The 6,000-nt window shown below is 43.9% G+C and overlaps 1 protein-coding gene across 2 annotated transcripts in view; it reads right to left on the reverse strand.

The window, feature by feature from the left end:
• Sil1 (SIL1 nucleotide exchange factor) overlaps window positions 1–3,975 on the reverse strand; it is a 254,748-nt gene extending 250,773 nt beyond the window's left edge. The window contains exon 1 of one of the 2 annotated variants that reach the window (XM_076554972.1): window positions 3,821–3,975. The gene's annotated coding sequence lies outside the window, so the exon portion shown is untranslated. The remainder of the gene's footprint in view (window positions 1–3,820) is intronic. The other variant, XM_076554971.1, reaches the window with a different exon arrangement.
• Between the last annotated feature and the right edge of the window lie 2,025 nt (window positions 3,976–6,000).

Raw genomic sequence — 6,000 nt, forward strand, 5'->3', positions numbered from 1 at the left:
CTATCCCCTAGTGCTTATCTGTGAACACAAAGACCCCCCCTGCCTCCTACAGATAACACCCATTTCATGGTCTAGACCATGAACAGTGAAGTGTGAGCTGGGCAAGTAAGCATGCATTCACTTCTCTCTGCTCTGGACTGCGAATATGTGACTAGTGACTTAAATTTTGTCTTGACTTCCCCAAAATGAAGGACTGTAACTCATAACTGTGAGTTAAAATGAGCCACTCTCCTTAAAAGCTGCTCTTGCCAAGGGCAGTTTATCACAGCAACAGAAAAGAAACTACCTGAAGGAACTCCAAAGCCTAGCCTGATGGTGGTTCCCTCCCTACTGAGTCTCCTAACTCCAGGTTAGAAGTCGGCACAAGTGAGTGTCAAGATTCCTCACAAGTCTAGAAGAATCCATGCACCTGAGCAACTGGAATCTTTTATAAAGCTTTTGTCCCAAAGATTAGCTATTATTATTGATAACATGAACTAGGAGGGCCCATCATCTGAATAACAGGCTATAATAGTAAAATCCATAAATGAAATGAAAAAACAGAGGGCAGAATATTTTCTCTTCAGACCACATGTAATTAAAATACGAAGCTCTCTACAATAGAAGACTAAAGCTTGAAGCTTAAGGCTCAGAAAGAGAAAAAATTAGCGCCACAAGGATGGGTCTCCAAATTGACACCCAAACTAGAAACTAGAAATGTTTGTACTACCGAGCATGAAAGAACACCAGCTGGGGTCCCTAGCAAAATCCTCAGGATTCAACAACCAAAGGGCAAGCATTGTAAAGTGTTCAGACTGGCTCTCTGTAGAGAGGCCAAGTCAAGGACTGGCAGATGGCTCCATAATAGTTTCATTTAGGATAAAGTCAGTGTATGAATATACAAACATGAAAAGAATCAGAAAGCATCCACCTACTTGGGAAAAAGGTACAACTTCTCTTTATTTCCATGTTCTAAATTTTCTCAGTAACAGCAGATGTTCAGGGTAGGATGTGGTTCAATTGTAGAGTTATGTCTGGCATGCACAGGGCCATAAGATTTGGGCCCCAGTACAACAAAAAATAAAAATTAAAAAAAAAAAAAAGCCCAAAAAACTTCCCTTGCTTTTTCTCATGTATATCACTTCACTTAACCATCCTTTTAAGTAGTATTCCCATTTTAAGGAGTGGAAAACTGAGCCTAAGAGGTGAAGAACTTGTCCAAGGTCATATGGCCAATAAGTGGTAGAATTAAAAATGCTGTTTACCACACTCCAAAAATCCATTGTCTACCTCCAAAAACCTGTTCATTCACCCACTGGAGAGGATGAAGCAGAAAGGTCACAGGTTTGAGGCCAACCTGGGCTACATAGCAAGTTTGGGGCTACCCTAGGTTACAAAGGAGACAGTGTCATTTTTAAAAACACAAAACCAAAAAAAAAAAAAAAACATTTAAATTGGTTCTCTGAAGAGGGGCTTCTTTCTCAAGGACTAGAAGATAGTCTCCATAACAGTTTTATTTAGGATAGAGAGGGAGTGGAGACAGGAGGCAGGTGGGGGTGGCACACACCTTTAGTCCCAGCACTCAGGAGGCAGAGGCAAGAGGATCTGAGTTTGAGTCAGCCTGGTACATATTGAGTTCCAGGACAGCCAAGACTACAAGTGAGACCCTTCTCAAACAAAACAATAACAAATAATAATACTAATAATTCATCTGAAGACATGCCAGTGTCAAGGTTTTATAACCAAGTGCCACTTAGGGTTTTTAGAAAGGAAGAAATAGTGTCAGATGTTAATGAAACTGATCTCCAAAAATAATTTCTGGGTATAGATTTTTCAAAACTGCTTTGGACAGTAGCCATATCGCTTAGATAATGCCCACCTCCACCCCCAAGCCCACACCTACACACACCACTGAAAGGAGAGTAGGAGAGTAATATTGGAGGTTCTAGTGTGTTTGATATTTCAAAATACATTTTGTTGTTTTTCAGTTTTACTTAATTGGCCTTTTTCCCTGTCATGAGACACACTGGGGCTCAAAGTTGGCCTCAGTAGAGATGAGACAGCCTTCAAAAAACAACAGGAAAGAGGAAGGAAACAGCATTAAATATCAGACAATTTTTATTTCTGAGCTGTCACATGCCTACTCACTCGTTCTCCATCCCCATTATCAGTAAAATAGGCGGTCTTTTCTATTGCCAGTTTCACTAAAACAGCACCTGTATTAACACGCAGAATTTACTACCTGAATGAAAGGTTATGAGAAATCTGGTGTGGCAGCAACATCTTAAGCCCCAAGAGCCATGTCCCAGTGGAAAACACTGACCAATTTCTGGACCATGTTACACAAATAGCAATCCTAATATTACATTATGGTCTCCATTAAAATTTTATCTAATCCTAGCCAGGCAGCAGTGGCACACACCTTTAATCCCAGCACTCCGGAGGCCAAGCCAGGTGGATCTCTGTGACTTCGGGCCAGCCTGGTCTACAGAGTAAGATCCAGGACAGGTACCAAAACTACACAGAGAATCTCTGTCTCAAAAAAAAAAAAAAATTATCAAATCCCTAAATCTATCTAACTTTTTTATCAGAAAAACTTTTGAGTGTAAAGCTAGAAAGGCTCATGCACATACACAGTCTCTCACACTCCCAAAACAAATATCGCTACTATTTGTACACATACCAGTTTCTTCTCTGAGCAAACATGGAGGATTCATTTTCTTCCTGCCTACCTACAGTGGGTTAATCTAACCATTCCTTCAAAGCAGTCTGCAGTTTTGTTTTGTTTGAGATGGGAGAGCCAGCTGGATTGGAAAGGAAGCCAAGCATTATAAATACACTTAGAAACTGATCTTACATATGGGTCACAGTGATTAGATACATAGAGGGCCTCAAGTCTTCCAGGCTGAATTGGAACTCTGTGTAAGCTGAGGATGATTGAAACTTCTGATGCTCCTTCCTCTACTCGTTAGGTGCTGGGATTACAAGCATACACTATAGTATATACACATGGTTTATGGATGGTAGGGATGGAATCCAGGGCTTCATCAAATGAGCTACATCTGCAGCCCTCATCAATATATATTTAGAGGCATCTAACAGTGCAAAGAAGTTCCTGCTGGTTTCTCAGATGTTGGACATTTCTGGAATCCAGTCCTTTCCCATCAAAAGGATTCTGGGGTCACCTGAATGGAAACACCTGAGATGTAAGCAAGTGCCCACACACTACTTTATCCAAAGTTCCTGGGAGAAGCCTAGAGATTAAACACAAAGTAATTTGAAATCTCAACAAAGTTCATAACCTTATAACCTGTGCATTGTAGGCAAGTTTTACATCACCCAGTGCAAAGGAAAACACTCAGAAGGAGAGGTAAAATAACAAGGGGGAGGGCATAATTTCATGTCAAGAGACTCGGGGGGGTTCCTAACCAGTTACCAAAATGTCAACCCTAGAGATGTCTCTGAGAGCAACACCTAATTCACCCCCTTCTTTGGACAGGTGTGGAAAAACTGAGGCCGAAAGAGGAGAATAAATATGGAAAGTCAAAACAGATGTGCAGCCCAGAGCCACGGCCCCGTCTTCTGGCGCTGGAAGGGGGTCACTGCGCCGCTAAGTGGAAAATGACAGAGCACGGCTTTGGGGCGGCCAGCCTAGGACGCAGTTGGAGGTCTCGCCCGCGAGGCACTGAGATGGATGTGGTGGGACCCGGAACACTGTGGGAAGGTGCGGAGAGCGCAGGAGGGAGGGAGGGAGGGAGGAGGCCGCTAACGGCAGGAGGCCGGGCCGGCACCGCCCGCCCTGCGTCCCGCTCCAGGGCCCGGGGCCCCCACCTCCCCCTACCTTCGGCTTCCCACGGCAGCCGAGGGGCAGACACAAGCCCCACAATTCCAGGCGGCTGCAGCGGCAACCAGCTTCCTCGTGCGCAAACGCGGTGGCCGCGGCTGCCTGAACCTGAAGGCGCGTGGCTACTACGTCATCCTCGGGCTTGCCCAATGGTGGCCTGCCAGGACAGCCTCCGGCCTCTCTCGCCCCACGCGGCGGCGTTGGCCCCGCCTCCCCCGGCTGCTAAGTCCCGCCTCCTGGCGTCTCCCTCCGCGGAAAGGCTGAACTTGTGTTCACGCCCCGCCGCCGGGAGCAGTGTCTAAAAAGAGATACCCGTGGGCCCGCGCTTGTTTCTCACCGAGGACCTCAGTTTCTTGTTTAATTTCCCAAGATCGTAATTTCCTTCCAGCGTAAGGATCTCCAGAAAGAAACCTGAGGGGGTAGAAGGCAAATATAAATCACGATGTTATGACTCAGTTTATGACACAAATTGAATCTCAAGCAATAAATAGTTCTTTGAAAATTTCATGCAAAATAGAGCACCCGTAAGTCACTCGCTTTGTAGAGTGCGTTTTTTAAAATGATAAAGTATTTTAAAGATAAATAGGTCACCTGCATTTCTATACCACTGATTTGCCATACAAGATTTCACAAGATTAGAATTGCTGTCCTCTTTTCTTATAAATAGACCAAAGCTCAAGGAGGATGTTCTAGTTTGCTTTCTGTTGCTGTAGGAAAATACTGACCTAAAGCAGCTTGGAGAGGAGAGAGTTTACTTGACTTACAGGTTACAGTTCATCATCCAGCAAAGTCAGGTCAGGAACTTGAGGCAAGAACTGAAGCCAAGACCACTAGGAAATGATGCTGTCTGTCTGTCTTACTCCAGTTTGCTTAGCTACCTTTTTGATACAGTTCAGGCCCACCTTCCTTGGAATGGTACTGCCCACTGTGGTCTGGGCCCTCCTTCAACAATTACTTATCTAGAAAATGCCACACAGACATGGCCACGGGCCAATCTGTGATAGGCAATTCCTCTACTGAGGTTCCCTCTTCCTCGGTGTGTCAAGTTGACAACTTTAACTGTGATGGGATAAAGGATTTACACAAGGTCATAGAATAAAAATGGTAGAAGTGGCCGGGCGGTGGTGGCACACGCCTTTAATCCCAGCACTCGGGAGGCAGAGGCAGGCGGATCTCTGTGAGTTCGAGGCCAGCCTGGGCTACCAAGTGAGTTCCAGGAAAGGCACAAAGCTACACAGAGAAACCCTGTCTCAAAAAACCAAAAAAAAAAAAAAAAAAAAAAAAAAATGGTAGAAGTGGGGATTCAAAGTAGATGGGGTACCTCCAAAGTCATGTTTACTTCGTACTATACCACATATATACAGACCCATTAAACCTGACTAGTAAAATAGTTACAAGTAACTCTAGGCCATTTGTGAGTGGGGGGAAAAAATTATCCAAGCCAGTGGTGTCCTCAAATGGCAAATATTCCCCAAATATAACAACAATAACTGATTTCTGGAATTCCTTTCCCTTCTTCACATATTAGGTGAGATTCCAGCTTTCAATTTACCTTTTTAATTATGTTTATGTCAATCAGATAGGAAATTGACTTCATAATCACTAAGCAAAGCCGTGGGCACTAGCTAAGGAGGGGGAATGAGCTCCTGGGAAGTAGCTGAGTGGATAGTGCCAGTTAATGAGAAATGATAAAAACGATTCCTTGGGTTCTAGATAGAAAAGATCAGAAAGCAGCTTATTCTCCCACGGCATACTCAGGGGACGAGGTGGACCCAGGAGGAATTCTACCTTGTGTCAATGCCATAGTCAGTCAGAAATATTATAAGTCAAAAATGCATTTAAAGCTGGGAATAATGGATCAAACCCCAGCACTTAGGAGGCTGAGGGAATATGATCACAGGTTTGAAATCAATCTGAGCTACACAGTGAGACTCTATTTCAGAAAACCAAAAAATAAAATGAGAACTGCATTTGATATACCTACCCTACCAGCAGTAGCTTAGCAGTACACTGCTGAGTGTCTGCTGTTTACCCTGCTATACATGGCTAACTGGGAGCCAATGAGATTCATCACCTTCAGGGATGTGACAGTTACATCTCCATCATTAGCTTCACATGACTTAGAATCATCTAGGTTACAAACTTCTGGATATATCTCTAAAGGTGTTTGTCTTAGT

This window comes from Peromyscus maniculatus, chromosome 19, assembly GCF_049852395.1.
Source record: "Peromyscus maniculatus bairdii isolate BWxNUB_F1_BW_parent chromosome 19, HU_Pman_BW_mat_3.1, whole genome shotgun sequence".
NCBI classification, from domain to species: Eukaryota; Metazoa; Chordata; class Mammalia; order Rodentia; family Cricetidae; genus Peromyscus; species Peromyscus maniculatus.